The sequence below is a fragment of the Callorhinchus milii genome, unplaced genomic scaffold (genome assembly GCF_018977255.1).
Source record: "Callorhinchus milii isolate IMCB2004 unplaced genomic scaffold, IMCB_Cmil_1.0 Scaffold58, whole genome shotgun sequence".
In the NCBI taxonomy this organism is placed as follows: domain Eukaryota; kingdom Metazoa; phylum Chordata; class Chondrichthyes; order Chimaeriformes; family Callorhinchidae; genus Callorhinchus; species Callorhinchus milii.
The window spans coordinates 319,855-347,615 of record NW_024704799.1 but is presented as its reverse complement, the minus strand read 5'-3'; the positions used below and the strand labels follow the sequence as shown (position 1 = coordinate 347,615).

At 43.5% G+C, this 27,761-nt stretch overlaps 2 non-coding genes across 2 annotated transcripts; both read left to right on the top strand.

Annotated features, from left to right (window-relative positions):
• Nucleotides 1-266: 266 nt before the first annotated feature.
• On the top strand, nt 267-338 carry trnae-cuc. The gene has a single exon. It is a non-coding gene; the product is annotated as a tRNA-Glu (tRNA).
• Nucleotides 339-15,717: 15,379 nt separating this feature from the next.
• On the top strand, nt 15,718-15,789 carry trnae-cuc. Its single transcript has one exon. It is a non-coding gene; the product is annotated as a tRNA-Glu (tRNA).
• Nucleotides 15,790-27,761: the final 11,972 nt, after the last annotated feature.

Genomic DNA, 27,761 nt, shown 5'->3' with positions numbered 1-27,761 from the left:
TCTTGTCCCTATAAATTATTTTAAAAAACGCGTTTCAATATTCTCCAATGATTGTCTTTTTCTCATGAGAAAATGAGCTTTGGTATGTCCTCCAGACGTGAAAGGCGCTCTATAAATATAATTTTGCTGTTGTTCTTCTTTTGTTGATGATGAGAATCAATGAAAGTTGCTTAGTCTCTGGATTCTCTGCGTGCGTTTCAACGACGCCTCAAATTTCTTTTGGATCTCTTTTTTTTATGTGCGAGGATTATTGCTTTCCAGTATGTTCCCTGATGGTCTAGTGGTTAGGATTCGGCGCTCTCACCGCCGCGGCCCGGGTTCGATTCCCGGTCAGGGAAGCATTTCATTTTGCTTTTTCGATTGGTACCGACATTTGCCTGTGTACAAAAACAAGCAGATATGTCCTGCAATCGTAGCTGCGCTTCACAGCACCAATAATAATAATAATACTTGCATTTGATACAGCCCCATATAGCGTCTTCGAGACGCGACAAAACTATTCACACAATATAGTTTAAAGTAATTTGATCGCTTATTTTGTTGGCAAATGATCCGTTTTATTCAAATCAAAACTGCGGATAATGGTTTCCTCTATTAAAGTCACAAATAAAAAGCAATAAGCTCATACGATATCTGGAATTGATTTGAGAATAAATTAATTTAGTTAAAATTTGATTTGTTACCGCAATTCAATTGAACTGCTGAGTATAAAGTTTGTGCTGAGCAAGTGGGAATCCGGCAGGTTATACCTCTGCCTCAAAGTTATGTTGGAGCAGCAGATTTATTGAATTAATTGAATAACGTATCTGTCTGTTGTGCGGTAAATGCACCATAATATGTCAGTCACAAGTTTTCTTACCGTATATCAGTAATCAGAGCTTCCAGTGACTCACTCAGTAAGTCAGGCCGTTAGCTCAGTGGGTGAGAGCGCGGTGCTAATAACGCCAAGGTCGCGGGTTCAATCACCGTACGGGCCATAATTTTAATTACAGCCCATTACGTTACAATAGCAGCAGAGGTACTGCCAACAATAATAATATTAATTAACCTGGCATTTGTTATAGCGCCTGATCACGTCTCCAAGACGTCTCAAGGCGTTTCACAGAATATACAGTAAAGTGAATTTACTGGAAGTTTTGTGGCGAAAAAGCAGTAGGTAGTAGTAGTAATAGCCCACAAACATTTGTGGATCAACGTGACTAATTGATTACTATTATTGCTTTTATTATTGTTATTATTGAAGGGATTATTATCCCAGAAAAGCGATTCGTCAACCGACTACGAACCGTGTTCGTATTTACTAATCTTCTAACACTAATACTAGTCTTCCCTCTCAAAGTTCCTGGTTTTATTGCTTGTGTTGATTCGAACATGGATATGTTATTACTTTCGCCACCATGATTGTTATCGTAACAATGATAATAAAAACACAGAATATCTGATCAAACTTAACAATGTAGCTAAATATATTCACTAGACAATTCGTAAACAATTTGATATTGACGTAAAATTCAACTCGTAATAACATCAGTCAGGGAATGTGACACAATTAAGCAACTTTACAATAATCTGTGGTTTACAATTATAATATAATAGTCCTTGCATTTGATACAGATACATTAAACTATATGCACACAGATCAATCAGGTGTAACAGACCAGATATTAACATCAATGGGTGATTAGAATTTGCATGCAGTAGGATTGCTGTAAATATCCCAAGTGATTACCATATGAAAAATAAGGAGATGGAGAAAATCTGGAAATATATCGATCTGCGAGTTCAATGCGGACATACGTGGTAATGTAAAACAAATATTGCTGTTGTCATCGGTGCAATAGGGACTATTATACAACTATTCAACGCGACTTGACGACATAAACGGTGATATTAACCAACTACAAAAAGTAGCTGTTTTTTGGAAACTTGTACATACAGTGTTAGACAAAGCCATATCCATTCATATGTAAAGTGACAGCGTTGTTGGTGTGGCTAACCCATTACCATGTATAATAAGTATTAAACAAACGATGAACATTTTCATTCCAGATAATAGAAAATTTATCACGACTTTTTGGTCACCCTATTTACGGAATGCCTGAATCCCTGAATCCTCTATCTCTAGGACTGTGTTTGTGACAATGAATGGACATCAAACTTAATCGAGAGTGTGTGTCTCTGCTAACCTCCAGCTTCTACAAAATCACTTGTAATAATCATTGCATTTGGCATAGAATATTATTCAAACAGTCTATTGTGAGTTTGAATATTAATAATTGTTTCATTTGATACAGTGTTTTATCGCAACGTCGAGACTTTTAAAAACGCTTCGCTGAATATAGTTCAAAAGGTATGGATTGTGGAGTTTCTGGGAGAAAAGACACTTGGGTCAAAAGAACCTTTTACCCCCAATATTTTCTGATTGACACAAAAAAATAACAACCTGGTTTAATTTGGTAACAAATACTAAAATGATCTCCCCGTCGAGGAATTGACAGGCGGGGATAATAACCACAATACTAACGAGGATTCACATGGAAGCATGTACTTTAATTCCACCCTGTACACAAGTGATGAAAGGTTAGAGAGATAGGGTGTGCCAACTATTGTAGGGAAATTATCACCCAACGAGTTGTTCGGTTCTGCAATGTATTACCTGACAGGCAAGTGAAAGCCGATTCAACAATAACTTTTCAGAGAGAAGGAGATGATTATTTAAGGAGGACAAGACTACAGGGCTACGGAGAGAAAGCGGGAAAGCGGGATTGAGTTGGATTGCTCTTTTCGGAGCCGGCGCAAACATGGTGGGACGAATGGCATCTTTCTGTGCTGTATGGTACTATTATTCTATGACAAAACATTGTTCCTGCGACTCAAGCGAATTCCGTTGTTACTGTATTGTTGAAGCCAATGAGGTAACTTGAACGTGTAGGAGTTGGTCCCGTTTGATCTCAAGTTGTTGAAATATTAGCGAACAGAATACAATAAAATGAAAACAGTGACAGGATGAAACAATTTATTGCGCATAATATATTCTCCTGTTTACAATAATGATCAGTTTGGAGTTTGCCAATCACAGTGAAGCAGTGGCTAACCTTTCTATTTTTTCAACAGCAACAACTTGCATTTCACACAAGGCAATAGAGTTGGAGGGTTAGATGTCGAGCTCCAGGAGAGACTGGTGGTGAGGACATGAGAATGGGGAAGCTTAACACACATCTACAGCACTAGCCTCTTGTGGGCAGTATGGCACACACAATCAATACACTAGCCTCCAATGGGCAGTGCAACACATGCACAGTCTCTACACTAATCTCCCTTGGGCAGTACAAAACCCACAGTCACTGCACTAACCTGCTGTGGGCACTATCTTGTTGTGGGCAGTATGTCGCACACAGTCACTACATTGATTTCCTGTGGCCAGTTTAACACACAGTCTTTACATTGGCCTCTTCTGGGCGGTGTAACAGACACAGATACTACATTGATCTCCTTTGAGCAGTCTAACACACACAGTCACTACACTGGCCTCTTGTGGGCAGTATAGCTGTATAGACAGTACACTGGGCTCCTTTGGGCAGTCCAACACATATAGTCTCTAAACTAGGCCCCTCTTTGCAGTTTAACACACATAGTCACTGTACGACGCTGCTTTGGGGAATGCAACGCACACACAGTAACTACACCAGCCTATTATTATGGAGTCCTGTAACATATTGGCAAGAGCGCACGCCTCACTAGCGAGAGGACACGGGTTTGATTCTCAGATAGGCAAAATCTTAGGAAAATTCCATTAATCCACCCAACCGACTCTGTTTATCAACCAGCTTTCAATTTCATATCTCAGGGTTAAAATCCCTTCAAATAGACATGTCTCGAAATTGTGATAAGGCGTTGTGTCAAACGCAAGGATCCTTGGACAGAGTGAGGCCACAGGAGATGTGAGGACTGGACAATTCCCAGTGTCCATTTCCTGGATCCTTGTGAGGAGAGTCAGAAAGTGTGCGACAGAGAGGAAAGACAAACAGGGAGAGAGACAGAGAGAGAGAGAGAGAGAGTGAGAGAGAGAGAGAGAGAGAGAGAGGAGAGAGAAAAACAAACAAACAAAAAGGCAGAGAGGCAGAAAGAATATGGGAGCGAGAGAAGGACAGGAATGGTGTTCCAACATATCCTGCGACGAGTGGTTTGGAAATTTTACCAAATGTTCCAGCAATATGTCGGTTAAAAAACAAAGGAAATGGAAACAATATATAAAGACCAGCAGTTCTGAAGTCGTTCATGACACTATCTCCAGTGAGAGGACAGATTTGTAGAAGAATATTTTCTTACAGAAGAGGATCTTCCCAGTGTGGGCCTGAACCACCAACCATTCAATGAACATCAGAACTAACCTATTGTGCAACAGAGACGACTGTCTACAATTTTTTGAAGAAAATTACAGCGTTTCATTGACATAATTAATGTCACGCGAAGGTCCTGAGTTGACAAGTCATCACAACATCTCTAACTGAGGTACTGAAAGCAAATAACTTAATGCCAATGAATGGCAAACTCCCTGATCACTGTGTGATTTGGGACTGTTTGCTCAACAGCACCTTGTTCTACCACAACAGATACATAAATCAAGGACAAATGGCTTTAAAACTTTACTTGGATCAACATACTACTAACTTAGGAACAACGATTTTTAGAGAAGTGTTTAATATGTAATCAGCAAAATAAGAGTTACATGTCCGAGATAACCATTAGTTATTGTTCAGAAAATACAAGTAGAAGATGTACAGGAATGAAGAAGACCCTAAGCGTCTGATAGCGGTGAGATACGAACCCACGTCCGCGAAGAGACTGGAGCCTAAATCCAGCGCCGCAGACCTCGGCCACACTATGCCCTGTTTGCCCTTCTCTGCGAGATGAATTATACCGTCATATCTCACAATTCATGCTAACAGTTTCTCCTGCCGTGACAGAGAGCTGCGCCCATACTCGGACAGACTGTACACATTGCTTTCGTAAAAGAGCACCGACTTCAGCAAATTCATCAACAATTTCAACAATTATTCAGTCCAGATTCAAACAAACCAGGTGCAGAAGCATTTGATTTTCATACATTTCCCGTTATAAATCAGCGCACTGAGGTTTTCGTAGTGTAGTGGTTATCATTTGCGCCTCACACTCGAATGGTCCCACCTTCGATAACTGGCGGAAACTTTTATTTAACTTTTATTAAGCAAAAATTGGCAAATACAATGCAGAGTGCTTGGGTTGCACATGGGCCTCTATGGAATGGCACAGTGGAAATGAAGCCAGGAGAAGTGCTTGTTAAGGTTTTACAGTGGAAATTGAAAATAGATAGAGAGTGATTGCGGTGGTTTAAACGAGGTGACTGAAGATCATTCCATCGGTGACAACGAAAGGACGGGACACACAGGGAAAGTGAGTGTTAGCTTAGAGCTGGTGGTGTGCATAGACTCACGGGGAAGGTCAGTGTTAGCTCAGTGCTGGAGGCGGGCAGAGACACAGAGGGAAGGACAGTGTTAGCTCAATGCAGGAGATGGCGAGAGACACACAGGGAAGGTCATTGTAAGCTCAGTGCAGGTGGTGGGCAGAGACACAGAGGGAAGGTCAGTGTTAGCTCAGAGCAGGAGGTGTGCAGAGACACACAGGGAAGTTCATTGTTAGCTCAGTGCAGGAGGTGGGCAGAGACACACAGTGAAAGTCAGTGTTAGCTCAGTGCAGGAGGTGGGCAGAGATACACAGGAAAGGACAGTGTTAGCTCAGTGCTGAAGGTGGGCAGAGAAACACAGGGAAGGACAGTGTTAGCTCAGTGCAGGAGGCGGGCAGAGACACACAGGTAAAATCAGTGTGAGTTGAGTGCAGCAGATCGGCAGAGACATAGCAGTAAGCAAAGTGTTGGCTGAGGGCAGGAGTTGGGCAGAGATGTGTATATGAGGAAACCAGAGAAATACCGAGGTGCTGGGGGGTGAAAGCATGTGGTTCCGCTGTCCTGGAAAGCAGGAGCAACAGCAACAACAACTTGCACTTTTACAGCGTCCTCCACGTAGGATACAGTCTCAGGTTGGCAGGTGCAGCCGAGGTGTGATGAGCGGCAATGGGAGGGCGCTGGTTGTGGTGGATGAGGATGATGGGGAAATTGTGGAAGATGGAAATGTTGAGACCAGCGAGAAGTGCGTTTGAGCAGTCGATTCACGACCAGATGTGGTAACATTTTATTGAATTGCATAACCAATAGCTCTTTGTGAAAATCTTACCGCATCCTGATCGACCACATTAACATCACTGATTAAGCAGACGATTGAATTACAACCGCTGATCATTTATTCAACATAGTCCATGTGTGTGGCTCTCAGGATGAAAACAGACTGAGGTATGGAACCGAAATGTCAGCCATTCCTTCTGCTCGATTTCCCCACCCGAGAGTTTGGATTTCATTCCTGTGTCTCATATGAATATTTAAAATATAATATACAATTAAAATTACAAATCAACTGAGACAACATTTTGTGCTCGTCCATTCAATGACACAATGCTTCACCGCCCGGGATTCTCAATGATTGAGCAATCAACTGAGATGATTTTGTGGATATCACTATCGTTTTCAAACAGCTGAATCGTTAAAAAAAACGGATTGTTTAAAACCAGCAAAATGGGTGACAGAAAGTGACATTATTGGAAGATAAGGTGACGCCTGGATTTCAATCAGAATCTCTAGATCTGCAGCCTCATGAGCTACCGATGAGATACACTTGTATGTGTGTGGACATTTGCTGAGAAGTTCATATATCAACAATATTATAAATGGTCAACATAAGCAATTGCCGTCCGGAAAAAATAACCTCAGAAAAAAAACATTAAGTCAAACTGGAAGACAACATCCATTGGTGAGTTTCAGCCCAACGGACACTCACTGCAATGGTAACACAGAAGGAATTCCTCCGCCACTGTCTGCAATGTTTACAATTAATTCAGCTCTCGACACACAGATTATTTGAAAGCTATATTGATATTCCAGCATAGTTCACAGTAGTGATTAAATTCAATTCGGTTTTTCTAAAGGTTCTTGAGCACATAATTAGTTTCCTTGATGGACAATCGAGCAAAGACGGCGGTGGATAGTTGGGAGGGTTGATGTGCGCATTGGGTGGAGGTGAGGAAGACCAAAAGCGGCATCATATAGGTTAATTTGAGGCTCTTTGAAAGACGTAGTATCTCTGAGATGGTTTTCCGGAAGACGAGGTGTATAATGACTGAAATCTCGCACAGTGGGGCGTGTATTGGTGGTGGGTGTGGGTTTGGGTGTGGGGCGGGGGAGGCGGGTGGGATATGAAGCTGCCGGCGTTTGTTGAGGAATGGTATGGTTGGGTCAGTTGGCTTGAAGGAAGTGGCGGAGGAAGGGCCAGTGTGAGGAAATGAGGGCATTTGAAATTGAAGGCATGGTCGACGACGATGACCTTAAGACCTGACTTGAAGCAGGTGAGGCAGAAGCCATGCGGGATAGAATTGCACCGTCTGGGGCAGGAATGCTGAATGCCCGAACGCCCACAGTGGGGCGGGAATTGCGGGGGACCTAAATCGGACCGGTGTCCGCCGAGCGGAGGCAGCAGACATTCTTCTTTGCGGTTAGGAAGTCAGAAACATTGGGGGAACAAGACTGTAGTGGTGTCTTGAAGGATTAAAAAGCTTTTCTCTGCGTACCTCGGGTGGTATCCATATAGCGGGCCTGATCTCTGTATTCAAGCCTTGTCTCTCTATAGCACGACTGGCCTTTGTATAACAGACCTGATCTCAGTTTGTCCACCTCGTCTCTTCACAGCAGGTCATGGTATCTATAATAATAATAACACTCCTTGCATTTGATATAATAATAATAATAATAATAATAATCCTTGCATTTGATATAGCGCTTTTCACGTCAGGAGGATGTCCCAAAGCGCTTCACAGAACACACTGTAAAGTGAATTGACTGTATATACAGTCGTAGATTGAAAATGACCAATTTAATTATTGTTTTGGGTTTTTTGGAGGGATTATTGTTAGGCTCTGTGTGGAGTAAGGAAACTTGCCGAAGGTTTCGCCCTCTGCCTGGAATTGAACTCAGGTCTCTCGCTTGCAAAGCGAGTGCTCTAACCACTGAGCTACAGGACTCCACATACAGGATATCAGTAACAGAGTGTGTTGGTGTCTGTGTGTGTGTGTGTGTCTCTGTCTGTGTGTGTGTTGGTGTCTCACTGTCCGTGTCTCTCTGTCTGCGTCTCTCTGTCTGTGTCTCTCTGTCAGCGTCTCTCTGTCCGCGTCTCTCTGTCCGCGTCTCTCTGTCCGCGTCGCTCTGTCCGTGTCTCTCTGTCTGCGTCTCTCTGTCCGTGTCTCTCTGTCCGTGTCTCTCTGTCCGTGTCTCTCTGTCTGCGTTTCTCTGTCTGCCTTTCTTTCTGCGTCTCTCTGTCCGCGTCTCTCTGTCCGCGTCTCAAAGCGCTTCACAGAACACACTTTTAGGTGAATTGACTGCATATTTGTGGGCGAACGCGGCAGCAAATTGCGCACAGCGATGTCCCACAAACAGTCGTAGATTGAAAATGAACAATTTATTATTGTTTTGGGTTTTGGAGGGATTATAATTCGGCTCTGTGTGGAGTAAGGAAACTTGACTAAGGTTTCGCCCTGATCTGATCTGCTCTAACCACTGAGCTACAGGTCTCTGTATCGATGGCCTCGTCCATGTATAATTGGACTGGTATCTGTGTTGAAGGCCTGGTCTATATGTGTAACAGGCTTGGTCTCTACATACCAGCCTGGTCTTGTATAAGAGGCCTGATTCAACTAACAATCTTGAATAACTAGCCTGATATCTGGATAAAAACTAGGTGTCAACACAAGATCCCCGGTCTCTGCATAACTGGTCTGCTAACGTAAAATAGCGCAGTTCTCTATTCAACAGCTCTTGTCACTTGAAACAGGTCTGATCTCTGTATAACTGGCATGGATTCTTTATAAAAGGTCTGTTCACAAAAGCTCTGGTCTCTGTACAACAGGTCTGGTCACTATACACAATGCCTGGTCACAGTACAACTGGCCGGATATCTGTCCAACAGCTCTGGTCTCCACACGACAGCTCTGATCTCTATAACTGGCATTGTCAGTATATAATTGCCTGATTTCTGTATAACGGGCAGGTTATAACGGGCAGGTCTCTGTATAACAGCTTGGAGTCTGTATCACAACTGATTCTCTGTACAGCAGTTTGCTGTGTGTATAAGAGGCCTGGTCTATTAATAGATGTCTTGTTCCATGTATAACTGGCTGGGCTATGAACATGAGACTGGTTTTAGTATAATATGCTTTGTCGATGTACAAAATGATTGGTCTCTCTGTACGGAGACACCTGGTGAAATCCGAAAGAATGATGGTTTCGAGAGTGCCTTCAGACTGAACAGTTTAAATGCTGCCGATGTAAGAGAACAGTGGTGGCTTGTTTTATATTGACACTCGCGTTGTGTACTATTTGATATAACTTTTTTTTCAAGTTTTCGAGGCTACTTAAGGCGCTTTCCATGATACACTGTGAAGCAAATTGTCTGTATATCACGTTAGCGAATCGCAGTTAGAAGGGCGTTGTCATAATTATTCATTGGATAGTCATAATTCCACAAATAGAAGAAGCGATCGTTTCATTCGTTTTATGTGTTTGTACTTTACCAAGTAAATAAAACAGAGAATGAAGGAATTAGTTAATTCAACAGTGGTGTTGATGAAGAATCATTGGATTATCTATCAGGAAAGCGTACAAACCATTGTTTAATGTGGGGCGGAAAGTGTGAAGAACTGTGTGCGGAAAGGCCCAATGTCTCTGTGTTTAAAAGGGAAAGCGATAGCAATTTTAAAAGTAACAAACATTGCGTCTGATACCGCCATATTACGTTTTCAACACGTCTCAAAACGCTTAAGATAATATATTGTAGAGCGATTTGAATCTACTTTGTGAGTGAAACGCCGCAGCCATTTGCACACACCGTCAATGCAGATCAATTCGTATCCACATTGCAGCGACCCCACAATATAGTGCTACTACGGCTGCGGACTCGACTGGTCACAGGAATGTGGGTGACAGTCAGAGACTTGAGCAGCAAAACCAGAAGGAATGTGAGTGTCGGGAGTGTCGTAACATCAAACAGATTAAATGCGGCCTTTGGAGGGAAGTCTGATGGCTTGTTTCATACCGATACTCTGATAGTATGCTGTGCAAATAACAAACACCAGGTCATGCTTTGCCCCAAGTAAATCGCACTCAATGCAAGCGAGTGTTGTTAATACATTTATTTATTGTCAACGCAAAGCATTGAATCCACGAGCAAACTCATCAGTTTATCCCATTCCTTGTATTCTTTTCTACTTTTTGTCTTCGACTCATGAGCTCTTACTGAATTGTCTTTGATTTCTTAAAGCGATAGCCTACAACAATTACTCACACACACAAACACACCCATACAGGTACAGACACCACACACACTCACACACACACACAGGCAGACCCACAGAAACAAACCAAAATATACGCACTCGCACAAACCCACATCCATACACAGACAGAAACACACATCTGCACACACACCCTCACACATACAGACACACAAACAGAGACACTGCAGCAGAGACACTAACACACAGATACATTACGAATCCTATCACTGTGTCGGTTCAGTCACACAGACACACAAACCACTGGCGAAGTTTGTCAATGAAATAATCTGACAATTAGAATAAAAGGAAATGTCACCGCTTTCCGAATTTCCGCTCTGAATTTAGTCTGAGTAACCGCGTAAATACACGTGTTTGTACAGCAACTCAAATACACCAGCATGAAGGCTGTTCGCCAGATGATAAACAAAGGGTCATTATACCCTGTGAAATAATGTATTTTTGAAATCCTCCTGTATAAGAAATATAAAACAAATGTTATCCATAATAATATAAAATTTGCAGAAACAGCAAAGAGTAAAATGATGGATTTCTTTCTCTTCCTCATCTCTGGATCACTGTCACTCGCTCCTCTATTCCTGTCCCCATCACTGTGTCCCCGCAATCTCCTGCGGGCTCGGCTGGACTCCAGGATGTGGCTGACAGTCAGGGCGTTGAGCAGCAAAATCAGAACGAATGGGAGAAACGGGGTTAAAATAATTTGGAGCCAATCAAACATTATCCATGAGCGGGAAGTGTAATAGCTGGGTTTATATTGGCAATTCCTTGGTGTGTCGTTAACTATGTACTGTGGTACATATGCAAAATACCAGGGAATGTTTTCCACAAAGAATATCAGAGCCAATACCGCTATCACTCTCAGAGCTGTTTTTTCGGTGCAATATTTTGTTTTAAGTTTTGGGCAACAGAAGGCGACATATCGATCAAAGGTAAAAGCTACTGTTAACCACACAGACAGGGCCCTTGTTGTACAATCCAGGAAACCAATCAGCCGGCAAATATGAGTGATGGTGACGAATGAATTTGGGAAGTTACGGTAAACATTGCGTACGAAAATCACTGTTATTATAACCGCCATCAGATCGGCCACTGTCATGGCCACCAGATAGCGAGAGATGCATTTGGAGAGACCGCACCGCCCTCGACACAGGATCACAATCGCCAATATGTTCGCTACAGAGAGTGAGAAAGAGACGATCAGTCATAATGAACATTGGAAGAGATCACAGAGTGTTGATGAACTGAACGGTGTGGACTGAGGCAACAGTCGCCTTCAAAATTCAAACCCCAATTTTTGAGATTTGAAGGCAGATGGAGCCAAACGTTATCCGCTGTGCATCACCTTCCGGTCCAGGGATACAGAAAGAGAGAGAGAAATATAGATAGAGAGAGAGGGAGGTGGGGGTGTGGTTGGAGAGAGACACACTGGCTGAGGAAGACAAAGAAAAGATAGTTAGAAAGGGCAATAAGAACAAACAAAGCGAATTTAATTCAAACGCGGCAGCTGAACAGCGCACAAACAGCAATTAAGAGAGTGAACCATTTTATATGGGAGATTTGTCCAGGACACCACGATACATTTGCCTCTTTTCGAGCCGACTCGAATAATTGATGAAGCGTGCATCAAGTGGAAGGACTATTATTATTGTTACTGGAACAGTTTTCAACAACCCAACAGAAATCTTGTCTTTTCCTATTCACTTCCCTTTCTCACGAAGGCACCTGTAACCATGGAGCTCACCATCCCGCCCTGTGTGTAAGGTCTGAGATGATACCCTGTGTGAGTGGCGTTACCCTCCAGCACTTTGCGTACGGCTAAGATACTGCCTGTGTGAGGAGTGCTATCCTCCACCACTGTGTGTAACGTCTGTGACACTGCCCTGTGTGAGAGGCGCGACACTAAAGTAGTTTGCTTTTGATGTCGAGTGTCAGTCTTCAGTGTGAGGTTAATGTCTTGACATGGGACTAAACCACACAACGCTCTGATTCACATGGGAGAATGTTACCGACTGAGTCAGTCTGAAAACGGTACTCCTTATTTCTGTGGATAATAAACTGGTTAAACTACTTGCCAGGAACTCCAACAGCAGCGAGAATTGGGTCGTATATCCGCTCTATCCTCAAAATTATCGGAATTCTCATCTTCAGAGAGAAAAAAGCGATTCTTCCTCTTGGTACAGGACGCAGCTCACGCTGTGGGATGACGCTCAATAGCATAAATCGGAGCCGTATTTTATCCAAAGCGGAGAACGCTTTGATGAGCAATTTTACCGCCAGTTCATAGATGAGTTTGTGCCGTGGGGAATACACACTCTCCCTGAGTTATGCAATTCAACTCAGTGATTCGCTTAGCAGCAGGTGGTTTTCCATCCATGCAGAAAGCCTTTGCCTGCAATATCCCAGACGCTACCATGCGTAATACAAATTATTTTTCAGGTATCTAAATCACCTGAGAGATTCACATGTGTCCCCACTTTAAAGTGGAATTCGCCAGCCTGGAATAGAGGGCAAAATCTTTCCATTGGAGCACACAAGCTGCTTAAAGAACTGCAGAGAGTTTTCGGTACAGGAAGGGAATAACAAAGGCCGTGTGACTGAAGTGTGGGCACTGGTGATGTTGCTGTAGTTTAGCTAAAGCTGAAACACTTGTCACGGAGAATAATACTCCACACAATGCCAATTTGACATTCTTACATTCCTACATCCAGCAATCAATTGCTGCATCAAATGAAAAGTTATCAGCCTCACTCAGTGGTGATATTCTCACATCTGAATCAGAAATTGTGGTTTCCATATATTGTTGGCGATGCATCGCATTGTCGGAGGTGATGGCATTTGAATGAGACGTTATGCTGAGGATCCGGCTGCCTGTTCAGCTGGATGTTAAAATATCCCAGGGCACGTTTCAAAATGTCCAGTGAGTTTCTCCCAGTGTCGTGGGCAGCAATTCCGCAAATACAATTATTTTCTCACTTCTTGAACGTTTCTCGGACATTGCTGTGCGCAAACTGGCGGCTGTGTTTCGCACCAACAGAAACACTGTTTCAGTGATGAAAGAGTTAAAGTGTGGAACAGGTTCCCTAAGGAGACGGTTCAAGCACTCAGTGTTGCTTCCTTGAAAAACATATTAGACAGTTTTCTGTTATGAAAAAATATTATGGAATATAAAACATAGGTAGGTCGGGACACATGTGGTTGCGACCGCCAGGAAGACGAAAGGCGACCCAAGTGGACCTTATTCTTTTTTACATCTCGCGATTCTCATGTTCTCATGTTTCACTCAAAAATTATAATAAATTCCACTTTACAATTTAGACGTTGAGCATCTGTTACATTCAAGACCTGATGAGGAATGATTTAAATAGGAAGGGTTATTATTAATGATTTATTATTATTAGTGAAATATTTGTATCTGGAATTAATCTGTACAGTTACTAACGATTCCATCGGCTTCCAGGCTCCACTTTCAACGCACTAAATGTTTATCCTTCGGCTGAAGAGCCAATACATGTGCATTCAACCGAGATACAACACAACAACAGCCACAACTTTTGTTTACACAGTGTATTATTGCCAAGGAATTCATTATTTTATTATTGCCAAGTTGTAGAGAAAGCGGAGGTGACTCTGGGCAAAGGGCAAAGAAAGTTCAGGTCTGATCTGAAGAAGGCCATTGAGTGAGGGGCAAGGAGGAAGCCTCCTCGAGGGCAATACGTTTGACATGAAATCCAAAACACAATTACCACATCTTCCTGCCCATAACGGCAACAAACCACTTCCCACTGAGCGATCTTTGCAACAGTAGTTGCAGTGATTGAGCGTCAATGCTGCGATGTCTGCAAACCAATCAAGGTGCACTCCAAGGCCTTGTACACACATATACGTTGGTGACACGATTCCAGTTTATAGTTCCCAGCACATATCTGAATGACATCGCTCTTCAGAGGCGTGCGACCAACTTTACAGTTCAACTTGCGATCTACCAGCCATCTTGGTATTCGCAATGTCCACATTCAGTGCCACATACCAGGAGTCCATGTCCTTGTTGGTTTCGCCACTGTGAAACGGACTCCAGCACCAGGATGCTCAATGAAACGGCAGTGTAGTTTTGAGCTCTACCCCATTGAAGCCATATTTCCTTTTACCCCAAGTCTTCCACAACGCAAGTGGTAGACACTGCAATTGGTCTGGAGGACATCTATCTGTGGCAAACAGAGGAGCTCCCAAGTTACAATGCAGAAACGTGTCCTATAAGATTCACTTAGATTTTACAAGGCAGAAAGATAACTTGCATTGGAACATTGCTTTCCTTTAACTGAGGCGAGCATGACTGGAGAGGTCTTGTCAGAGAAGAACAGAACTGTGTCCAAGCAAAGGTTTGCATAGAATAAGCGAATTTTAAGTCCCATCGTACCTGTGCCAGCTGCATGCAAAGCTAGCGAATGACTCCCACGCCCACATTCTTTTCCCACAGCAGGATTTTTTTTACTTTTGCAAATGTGTATCCAATTCACTTATCGAAAGTTTTTATTGCATCTGCTTTTATCTCCTTTTCAGGCAGTGGCTTTCAGGTGACACAATCTCGCAGGAGAAATACATGTCTCTGTTTCCAGATGAATCATACAGAAGCAGGATCATTGTCAGGAAAGCCTAGAACACGTACTCCATGCCAATGACCCTCGTTGGCATCGTAATTAATGAACACATCTAAAGTGGTGGGTGATCGTTTATTAGGCTGATAAACCGCCATTTATTAGGCTGATTGCCTAATGTAATTCAAATTACCCGCCCTATCCCCATATTCCTGAATCCCTCTCGCCAACAAGTCACCCCTATCAATTAAAGGTTAAACAACTGGAAGATGAACCCTGAGTTACGTTGGATGCCTAATGTGCTATTGCTTATCAATATTTCTCTACCGAGAGCTACATTTCCTAATCTTAATAATTTCATATTTCTCTTCTTCTCGTCCCTATAAATTATTTTAAAAAACGCGTTTCAACATTCCCAATGATTGTCTTTTTCTCTTGAGAAAATGAGCTTTGGGATGTCCTCCAGGAGTGAAAGTCGCCCTATACATGTAATTTTGCTGTTGTTGTTCTTTTGTTGATGACGAGAAGCAACGAAAGTTGCTCAGTCCATGGATTCTCTGCGTGTGATTCAACAACGCCTCGAATTTCTTTTGGATCTCTTTTTTTTATTTGAGAGGATTATTGCTTTCCGGTATGTTCCCTGATGGTCTAGTGGTTAGGATTCGGCGCTCTCACCGCCGCGGCCCGGGTTCGATTCCCGGTCAGGGAAGCATTTCATTTCGCTTTTTCGATTGGTACCGACATTTGCCTGTGTACAAAAACAAGCAGATATGTCCTGCAATCGTAGCTGCGCTTCACAGCACCAATAATAATAATAATACTTGCATATGATATAGCCCCATATAGCGTCTTCGAGACGCCTGAAAACTCTTCACACAATATAGTTTAAAGTAATTGATCGCTTATTTTGTTGGCAAATGATCAGTTTTATTCAAATCAAAACTGCGGATAATGGTTTCCTTAATTAAAGACCCAAATCAGAGCAATAAGTTCATGCAATATCTGGAATTGGTTTGAGAGTAAATTAATTTAGTTAAAATTGATTTGTTACCGCACTTCAATTGAACTGCTGAGTATAAAGTTTGTCCTGAGCAAGTGGGAATCCGGCAGGTTATACCTCTGCCCCAAAGTTATGTTGCAGCAGCAGATTTATTGAATTAATTGAATAACGTATCTGTCTGTTGTGCGGAAAATGCACCATAATATGTCAGTCACAAGTTTTCTTACCGTATATCAGTAATCAGAGCTTCCAGTGACTCACTCAATAAGTCAGGCCCTTAGCTCAGTGGGTCAGAGCGCGGTGCTAATAACGCCAAGGTCGCGGGTTCAATCACCGTACGGGCCATAATTTTAATTACAGCCCATGACGCTACAACAGCAGCAGAGGTACTGCCAGCAATAATAATATTAAATAACCTGGCATTTGTAATAGCGCCTGATCGCGTCTCCGTGACGTCTCAAGGCGTTTCACAGAATATACAGTAAAGTGAATTTACTGGAAGTTTTGTGGCCGAAAAGCAGTAGGTAGTAGTAGTAATAGCCCACAAACATTTGTGGATCAACGTGACCAATTGATTACTATTATTGCTTTTATTATTGTTATTATTGAAGGGACAATTCGTAAACAATTTGATATTGAGGTAAAATTCAACTCGTAATAACATCAGTCAGGGAATGTGATACAATTCAGCAACTTTACAGTAATCTGTGGTTTTCAATTATAATATAATAATCCTTGCTTTTAATACGGATACATTAAACTACATGCAGAAAGATCAATCAGGTGTAATAGACCAGATATTAACATCAATGGGTAATTAGAATTTGCATGCAGTACGATTGCTGTAAATATCCCAAGTGATTACCATATGAAAAATAAGGAGATGGAGAAAATCTGCAAATATATCGATCTACGAGTTCATTGCGGACATACGTGGTAATGTAAAACAAATATTGCTGTTGTCATCGGTGCAATAGGGACTATTATACAACTATTCAACGCGACTTGAAGACATAAACGGTGATATTAACCAACTACAAAAAGTAGTTGCTTTTTGGAAACTTGTACTTACAGTGTTTGACAAAGCCATACCAATCCATATGTAAAGTGACAGCGTTGTTGGTGTGGCTAACCCATTACCATGTATCATAATAATGGTTGAGTCAGTTGGCTTGAAGGAAGGGGCGGAGGAAGGGCCGGTGTGAGGCAATGAGGGAATTTGAAATTGAAGGCATGGTCGACGACGATGACCTTAAGACCTGACTTGAAGCAGGTGAGGCAGAAGCCATGCGGGATACAGTTCCAGAGTCTGGGGCAGGAATGATGAATGCCCGAACGCCCACAGTGGGGCGGGAATTGCGGGGGACGTAAAGCGGACCGGTGTCCGCCGATCGGAGGCAGCAGACATTCTTCTTTGCGGTTATGAAGTCAGAAACATTGGGGAACATGACTGTATTGGTGTCTTGAAGGATTAAAAAGCTTTTCTCTGCGTACCTCGGGTGGTTTCCATAGAGCGGGCCTGATCTCTGTATTAAAGCCTGGTCTCTCTATAGTACGACTCGCCTTTGTATAACAGAGCTGATCTCAGTGTGTCCGCATCGTCTCTTCACAGCAGGTAATGGTCTCTATAATAATAATAATAATACTCCTTGCATTTGATATAGCGCTTTTCACGTCGGGAAGACGTCCCAAAACGCTTCACAGAACACACTTTAAAGTGAATTGACTGCATATTTGTGGGCGAATGCGGCAGCTAATTGCGCACAGCGATGTCCCACAAAAAGTCGTAGATTGAAAATGAACAATTTATTATTGTTTTTGGTTTTGGAGGGATTATAATGCGGCTCTTTGTGGAGTAAGGAAACTTGCCTAAGGTTTCGCCCTGATCTGATCTGCTATAACCACTGAGCTACAGGTCTCTGTATCGATGGCCTCGTCCATGTATAATTGGACTGGTATCTGTGTTGAAGGCCTGGTCTATTTGTGTAACAGGCTTGGTCTCGACATACCAGCCTGGTCTTGTATAAGAGGCCTGATTCAACTAACAATCTTGTATAACTAGCCTGATATCTGGATAAAAACTAGGCATCAACACAAGATCCCTGGTCTCTGCAAAACTGGTCTGCTAACGTAAAATAGCGCAGTTCTCTATTCAACAGCTCTTGTCACTTGAAACAGGTCTGATCTCTGTGTAACTGGCATGGATTCTTTATAAAAGGTCTGTTCACAAAAGCTCTGGTCTCTGTACAACATGTCTGGTCACTGTACACAATTGGTGGTCACTGTACAACTGGCCGGATAACTGTCCAACAGCTCTGGTCTCCGCACGACAGCTCTGATCTCTATAACTGGCATTGTCTGTATATAATTGCCTGATTTCTGTATAACGGGCAGGTTATAACGGGCAGGTCTCTGTATAACAGCTTGGAGTCTGTATCACAAATGATTCTCGAAACAGCAGTCTGCTGTGTGTATAACAGGCCTGGTCTATTAATAAAAGTCTTGGTCCATGTATAACTGGCTGGGCCATGTATATGAGTCTGGTTTTAGTATAATATGCTTTGTCGATGTACAAAATGATTGGTCTCTGTGTACGGAGCCACCTGGTGAAATCCGAAAGAATGATGGTTTCGACAGTGCCTTCAGACTGAAGAGTTTAAATGCTGTCGATGTAAGAGAACTGTGATGGCTTGTTTTATATTGACACTCGCGTTGTTTACTATCTGATATAACTTTTTTTTCAAGTTTTCGAGGCTACTTAAGGCGCTTTCCATGATACACTGTGAAGCAAATTGTCTGTATATCACGTTAGCGAATCGCAGTTAGAAGGGCGTTGTCATAATTATTCATTGGATAGTCATAATTCCACAAATAGAAGAAGCGATCGTTTCATTCGTTTTATGTGTTTGTACTTTACCAAGTAAATAAAACAGAGAATGAAGGAATTAGTTAATTCAACAGTGGTGTTGATGAAGAATCATTGGATAAACTATCAGGAAAGCGTACAAACCATTGTTTAATGTGGGGCGGAAAGTGTGAAGAACTGTGTGCGGAAAGGCCCCATGTCTCTGTGTTTAAAAGGGAAAGCGATAGTAATTTTAAAAGTAACAAACATTGCGTCTGATACCGCCATATTACGTTTTCAACACGTCTCAAAACGCTTAAGATAATATATTGTAGAGCGATTTGAATCTACTTTGTGAGTGAAACGCCGCAGCCATTTGCACACACCGTCAATGCACATCAATTCGTATCCACATTGCAGCGACCCCACAATATAGTGCTACTACGGCTGCGGACTCGACTGGTCACAGTAATGTGGGTGACAGTCAGAGACTTGAGCAGCAAAACCAGAAGGAATGTGAGTGTCGGGAGTGTCGTAAGATCAAACAGATGAAATGCAGCCTTTGGAGGGAAGTCTGATGGCTTGTTTCATACCGATACTCTGATAGTATGCTGTGCAAATAACAAACACCAGGTCATGCTTTGCCCCAAGTAAATCGCACTCAATGCAAAGCGAGTGTTGTTAATACATTTATTTATTGTCAACGCAAAGCATTGAATCCACGAGCAAACTCATCAGTTTATCCCATTCCTTGTATTCTTTTCTACTTTTTGTCTTCGACTCATGAGCTCTTACTGAATTGTCTTTGATTTCTTAAAGCGATAGCCTACAACAATTACTCACACACACAAACACACCCATACAGGTACAGACACCACACACACTCACACACACACACAGGCAGACCCACAGAAACAAACCAAAATATACGCACTCGCACAAACCCACATCCATACACAGACAGAAACACACATCTGCTCACACACCCTCACACATACAGACACACAAACAGAGACACTGCAGCAGAGACACTAACACACAGATACATTACGAATCCTATCACTGTGTCGGTTCAGTCACACAGACACACAAACCACTGGCGAAGTTTGTCAATGAAATAATCTGACAGCCAGAATAAAAGGAAATGTCACCGCTTTCCTAATTTCCGCTCTGAATTTAGTCTGAGTAACCGCGTAAATACACGTGTTTGTACAGCAACTCAAATACACCAGCATGAAGGCAACACGCCAGATGATAAACGAAGGGTCATTATACCCTGTGTAGTAATATTTTTTTGAAAACCTCCAGTATAAGAAAAATAAAACAAATGTTATCCAAAATAATATAAAATTTGCAGAAACAGCAAAGAGTAAAATGATGGATTTCTTTCTCTTCCTCATCTCTGGATCACTGTCACTCGCTCCTCTATTCCTGTCCCCATCACTGTGTCCTCGCAATCTCCTGCGGGCTCGGCTGGACTCCAGTATGTGGCTGACAGTCAGGGCGTTGAGCAGCAAAATCAGAACGAATGGGAGAAACGGGGTTAATATAACGTGCAGCCAGTCAAACACTATCCATGAGAGGGAAGTGTAATAGCTGAGTTTATGTTGGCAATCCCTTGGTGTGTCGTTAACTATGTACTGTGGTACATATGCAAAATACCAGGGAATGTTTTCCACAAAGAATATCAGAGCCAATACCGCTATCACTCTCAGAGCTGTTCTTTCGGTGCAATATTTTGTTTTAAGTTTTGGGCAACAGACGGCGACATGTCGATCAAAGGTGAAAGCTACTGTTAACCACACAGACAGGTCCCTTGTTGTACAATCCAGGAAACCAATCAACCGGCAAATATGAGTGATGGTGACGAATGAATTTAGGAAGTTACGGTAAACAATGCGTTGGAAAATCACTGCTATGATAACCGACATCAGATCGGCCACTGTCATGGCCACCAGATAGCGAGAGATGCATTTGGAGAGACCGCACCGCCCTCGACACAGGATCACAATCGCCAATATGTTCGCTACAGAGAGTGAGAAAGAGACGATCAGTCATAATGAACATTGGAAGAGATCACAGAGTGTTGATGAACTGAACGCTGTGGACTGAGGCAACTGTCGCCTTCAAAATTCAAACCCCAATTTTTGAGATTTGAAGGCAGATGGAGCCAAACGTTATCCGCTGTGCATCACCTTCCGGTCCAGGGTTACAGAAAGAGAGAGAGAAATATAGATAGAGAGAGGGTCGGCGTGGTGAGACACACGGGCAGAGAGAGAGAGAAAGAAAACAGAGAGAAAAGGGCAATAAGAACAAACAGAGCGAATTTTATTCAAAAGCGGCAGCTGAACAGCGCACATACAGCAATTAAGCGAGTGACCAATTTTATATGGAAGATTTTTGTCCACGACACCACGATACATTTGCCTCTGTTTTCGATCCGACTCGAATAATTGATAAAGCGTTGCATCAAGTGGAAGGACTATTATTATTGTTACTGTAACAGTTTTCAACAACCCAACAGAAAATCTTGTATTTTCTTATTCACTTCCCTTTCTCACGAAGGCACCTGTAACCATGGAGCTCACCCTCCCGCGCTGTGTGTAAGGTCTGAGATGATACACTGTGTGAGAGGCGTTAAACTCCAGCACTTTGCGTACGGCCTAAGATACTGCCCTGTGTGAGGAGTGCTATCTTCCACCACTGTGTGTAACGTCTGTGACACTGCCCTGTGTGAGAGGCGCGACACTAAAGTAGTTTGCTTTTGATGTCGAGTGTCAGTCTTCAGTGTGAGGTTAATGTCTTGACATGGGACTAAACCACACAACGCTCTGATTCACATGGGAGAGTGTTACCGACTGAGTCAGTCTGAAAACGGTACTCCTTATTTCTGTGGAAAATAAACTGGTTAAACTACTTGCCAGGAACTCCAACAGCAGCGAGAATTGGGTCGTATATCCGCTCTATCCTCAAAATTATCGGAATTCTCATCTTCAGAGAGAAAAAAAGCGATTCTTCCTCTTGGTACAGGACGCAGCTCACGCTGTGGGATGACGCTCAATAGCATAAATCGGAGCCGTATTTTATCCAAAGCGGAGAACGCTTTGATGAGCAATTTTACCGCCAGTTCATAGATGAGTTTGTGCCGTGGGGAATACACACTCTCCCTGAGTTATGCAATTCAACTCAGTGATTCGCTTAGCAGCAGGTGGTTTTCCATCCATGCAGAAAGCCTTTGCCTGCAATATCCCAGACGCTACCATGCGTAATACAATTATTTTCAGGTATCTAAACACCTGAGAGATTCACATGTGTCCCCACTTTAAAGTGGAATTCGCCAGCCTGGAATAGAGGGCAAAATCTTTCCATTGGAGCACACAAGCTGCTTAAAGAACTGCAGAGAGTTTTCGGTACAGGAAGGGAATAACAAAGGCCGTGTGACTGAAGTGTGGGCACTGGGATGTTGCTGTAGTTTAGCTAAAGCTGAAACACTTGTCACGGAGAATAATACTCCACACAATGCCAATTGACTTCTTACATTCCTCACATCGAGCAATCAATTGCTGCATCAACTGAAAAGTTATCAGCTTCACTCAGTGGTGATATTCTCACATCTGAATCAGAAATTGTGGTTTCCATATATTGTTGGCGATGCATCGCATTGTCGGAGGTGATGGCATTTGAATGAGACGTTTTGCTGAGGATCCGGCTGCCTGTTCAGCTGGATGTTAAAATATCCCAGGGCACTTTTCAAAAAGTCAAGGGAGTTTCTCCCAGTGTCGTGGGCAGCAATTCCGCAAATACAATTATTTTCTCACTTCTTGAACGTTTCTCGGACGTTGCTGTGCGCAAACTGGCGGCTGTGTTTCGCACCAACAGAAACACTGTTTCAGTGATGAAAGAGTTAAAGTGTGGAACAGGTTCCCTAAGGAGACGGTTCAAGCACTCAGTGTTGCTTCCTTGAAAAACATATTAGACAGTTTTCTGTTATGAAAAAATATTATGGAATATAAAACATAGGTAGGTCGGGACACATGTGCTTGCGACCGCCAGGAAGACGAAAGGCGACCCAAGTGGCCCTTATTCTTTTTTACATCTCGCGTTTCTTATGTTCTCATGTTTCACTCAATAATAATAATAAATTCCACTTTACAGTTTATACGTTGAGCATTTGTGACATTCAAGACCTGATGAGTAATGATTTAAATAGGAAGGGTTATTATTAATGATTTATTATTATTATTGAAATATTTGTATCTGGAATTAATCTGTACAGTTACTAACGATTCCAACGGCTTCCAGGCTCCACGTTCACCGCACTAAATGTTTATCCTCCGGCTGAAGATCCAGTACATGTGCATTCAACCGAGATACAACACAACAACAGCCACAACTATTGTTTACACAGTGTATTATTGCCAAGGAATTCATTTTTTTATTATTATTGCCAAGTTGTAGAGAAAGGAGAGGTGACTCTGGGCAAGGACAAAGATAGTTCAGTTCGGATCTGAGGAAGGGCATGGAGGGGCAAGGACGAAGCCTTCTCGAGGGCAATACAGTTGCCATGAAATCTGAAACACAATTACCACATCTTCCTGCCCACAGCGGCACAAACCCCTTCCCACTGAGCGATCGTTCGAACAGTTGTCGGTGCAGAGATATAACAGCAATGCTGCGGTGTGTACAAATCGATCAAGGTGTATTCCAAGGCCTGGATATAAACACAGAGGTTAATGGCACGATTCAAGGTTATAACTCCCATCAGCTGTCTGAATGATATCGCTCTTCAGAGTCGTGTGAGCACAACTTGCGACCTACCAGCCATATTGGTATTATCAAGGTCCACATTCAATCCCACACACCAGGATTCCATATTCTTATTGGTTTCGCCACTGTGAAACGTACTTCAGCACCAGGATGCTCAATGAAACGGCAGTGTAGTTTTGAGCTCTATCCCATTGCAGCCATTTCCCTTTTACCCCAAGTCTTCCACAATGCAAGTGGTAGACACTGCAATTGGTCTGGAGGACATCTATCTGTGGCAAACTGAGGAGCTCCCAAGTTACAATGCAGAAACATGTCCTATAAGATTCACTTAGATTTTACAAGGCAGAAAGATAACTTGCATTGGAACATTGCTTTCCTTTAACTGAGGATATCATGACTGGAGAGCTGAACAACAGCGGCCTTCGTCTCTGTCAGAGAAGAACAGAACTGTGTCGAAGCAAAAGTTTGCATAGAATGAGAGAATTTTACAGCACAAAAAGAGGCCAACCGTCCCATCGTACCTGTGCCTGCTGCATGCAAAGCTACCGAATGACTCCTACTCCCACATTATTTTCCCACAGCCGGAATTATGTTACCTTTGCAAATGTATGTCCAATTCACTTCAGAAGTTATTATTGCATCTGCTTTTATCTCCTTTTCAGGCAGTGGCTTTCAGGTGATACAATCTCGCAGGGTAAATAAATGTCTCTGTCTCCAGATGAATCATGCAGAACCAGGATTACTGTCAGGAAAGCCTAGACCACATAATCCATGTACATGATCCTCGGTGCCATCAGCATTAATGAAAACATCTAAAGTGGTGGGTGATCATGGCCTTGTCTTGTCTTACCCCCACTTCAACAGGGGTGTTTTCAGAGACCTGGGACAACACTAACATGGATTCTAGAGATGGAATACACATTCTGGATGAAATCCAAATTTTTGGCCTTATTCTCCCATGGATTCCAGTCTCAAAAAAACGCTTGACGATCTTGCGAAAATCAACTAAACCAACGGAGTTGGGTTTTTCGCTCAGACTTTGACGATCTGTGCTGTCATATCATAAACCCTACCCAATCTCGCATAACGTCACAAACTGTGTCTCTAATTCTCTCTCTCTCTAACTGTCTCACACACTCTCTTTCTCTCTTTCACACTCTCTCTAACTCTCTCTCTCTAACTCTCTATGTCTCTGTTTCTCTCTCTGTCTCTCTCTGTCTCTGTGTCTCTCTCTGTCTCTGATTCCCCTCATCCTGAGTCTTCAAAGTGCAACAGTGCAAAATATTTCCAATTCTGCATTAATATTAAATATGTCGATGTGTTTTTGCATTAACTTTGTGTTTAAGTCATAAACTATTTTTTTTGTAAAACACTGGAAACGGATTAGCAAAGTCCCCACATTCCAGGAATTAAAGGGATAGAGATAGAGAGTGTGTGAGAGAGAGTTGGAGAGAGAGAGAGTGTGAGAGCGAGTTAGAGAGAGAGAGAGAGAGAGAGTTAGAGAGAGAGAGCTAGAGTTAGAGAGAGAGACAGAGAGTTAGAGACAGAGAGAGTTAGAGAGAGTGTGTGAGATAGTGAGAGAGAGAGTGTGAGAGAGTGTGAGAGAGATTTAGAGAGAGAGAGTGTTAGAGAGTGAGAAAGAACCTGTGAGAGATTTAGAGAGAGATAGAGAGAGATTTAGAGAGAGGGAGAGATTTAGAGAGAGAGAGTGTGAGAGAGTGAGAGAGAGAGAGAGAGAGAGAGACAGAATTAGAGAGACAATCAGTTCCTGAAGTCCTGAAGTGACTGTGTAAATATATTGACAGTAAAACCTGTGGTTATTGTGTGGGTTTGAAGCAGATGTTTTGAGTCATAGATTTACTCACAGTTTCACTTGGTGTTTCAGAGAATTTTTTTACCATTTAAACCTTTTTAATGAATCGCAAAGAAGGAAATCTGTGACTGAGTTTAAGGCGGAATTTGTGGTTTAATAAACGATTCGCACTTTGTACCCCGAGAGTCCAGGGGACTATTGCACCGACTTCCCGGGTTTGTCCCCCGGTGTTTGGGATCAAAACCCAAACGCAAATTCAATGCAAAAAGCGGTTTATGTGTTTAATATTAATGCAGAATTGGGAATATTTTGCACCGATGCACTTTGAACCCCGGGATCCAGGGGTTCACAATCCGCTTCCGATGTTTTTTTTCTAGATTTGAGGTTAAAGTTAAAACCCGAAGTCATCGCAAAAAAAACAACACATCGACGCCGTCGATGTTAATGCCAAAAAAAACGGAGTGTCATAAACTATTGCACTTTGAGCCCCGGGAACGTGGGGGGACTTTGCAAACCGTTCCCGAGTGTAACACAGAGAGTGGATTGGGATTTAAACGCAAAGTTAATGCTAAAAGACTTCGATGTCTTTGGTGTCAGTGCAGAAATGGGGATGTGTTGCACTTGTGCGCATTGAGCTCTGAGGGCGTTGGGACTCAGAGAGACGGACACACACAGACATACACTCAGAGACACACAGCGGCCATCGCGGCTCTGTCCCAGTGAGCCCCAGACTTGGGGGCCGAGGGTTCGGGACCCCACACCTTCCCCGGTGACAGCCCATAATCCCGGGAACAGCTCCACTGCAATTAATTCACCTGAAAGTGGGAATCGAACTCCAATGGCCCCCAAACTCCGCAGAAACCCGGGAAGCGGTTCGCGACGGTGAAAACGTCCCCAATTCTGCATTAATCTCTCGATGGTATCGATGTGTTTTTTGGCGTCGACTTTGGGTGTCGATAATCACCCGCTATCCGGGTAACAACACGGGAAACGGGTTTAAAAGTCCCCGCGTCCCCGGGGTTTAAAGTGCATCGGTGCAAAATATTCCCAATTCTGCATTAATCTCAAACATATCGACCGCTTTTGCATTAACCCTCTCCCACTCTCACATTCACTCTCTCACTTTCTCTCACACTCACTCCCTCTCTCTCTCTCTGTCAATCAGTCGCTGAAGCCTCTGCTACAATCTCCTGATGTGGGTGGGGAAGGTTTCTGTATGTGTGGGGAGGGGGTCCTTCTGTGTGGGGAATGGGGGGGGGGCTGTGTGTGCGGGGAGGAGCGCTGTATGTGTGCGGAGGGGGGTCTGTTTGTGTAGGGAGGGTGACTGTATGTGTGGGGAGGGGGGCTGCATGTGTGGGAAGGGGGACAGTATGTGGGGGAGGTGGAGTTGTATGTGTGTGGAGGAGGGCTGTGTGTGTGGGGAAGGGGCTGTATGGGGGAGGGGATCTTTACGTATGGGGAGGGGTGGCTGTATGTCTGAGGAGGGGGGCTGTATGTGTGGGGAGGGGGGCTGTATGTCTGAGGAGGGGGGCTGTATGTGTGGGGAGGGGGGGCTGTATGTCTGGGGAGGGGGGGCTGTATGTGTGGGGAGGGGGGACTGTATGTGTGAGGAGGGGGCTGTATGTGTGGGAAGGGGGCACTGTGTGTGTGGGGAGGGGGCTGTGTGTGTAGGGAGGGGGTCTGTATGTGTGGGGAGGGGGGGCTGTGTGTGTGGGGAGGGTTGCTGTATGTGTGGGGTGAGGTGCTGTGTGTGTGGGGAGGGGGACTGTATGTGTGGGGAATGGGGGGGCTGTATGTGTGGGAAGGGAGGACTGTGTGTTTGGGGAGGGGGTCTGTATGTGTGGGGAGTTGGGCTGTGTGTGTGGGGAGGGGGGTGCTGTGTGTGTGGGGAGGGGGGCTGTATGTGTGGGGAGGGGGTTGCTGTGGGGAGGGGGGCTTTGTGTGGGGTGGGGGGCTTTATGTGTGGAAGGGGCTGTATGTGTGGGTTGTGGGGGTTGTAAGTGTCGGGAGGGGGGCTGTAAGTGTGGGAAGGGGGATGGGGCTGTGTTTCTGGGGAGGGTGGATGTGTGTGTGGGGAGGGGACACTGTATGTTTATGGAGGGGGGGCTGTTTGTGTGGGGAGGGGGGCTGTGTGTGTGGGCAGTGGGTTGTGCGTGTGGGGAGAGGGCTATTTGTGTGGGGAGCGGGGCTGTATGGGGAGGGGGGCTGTAGGTGTGTTGAGGGGGGTTGTATGTGTGTGGTGGGGCGCTGTTTGTG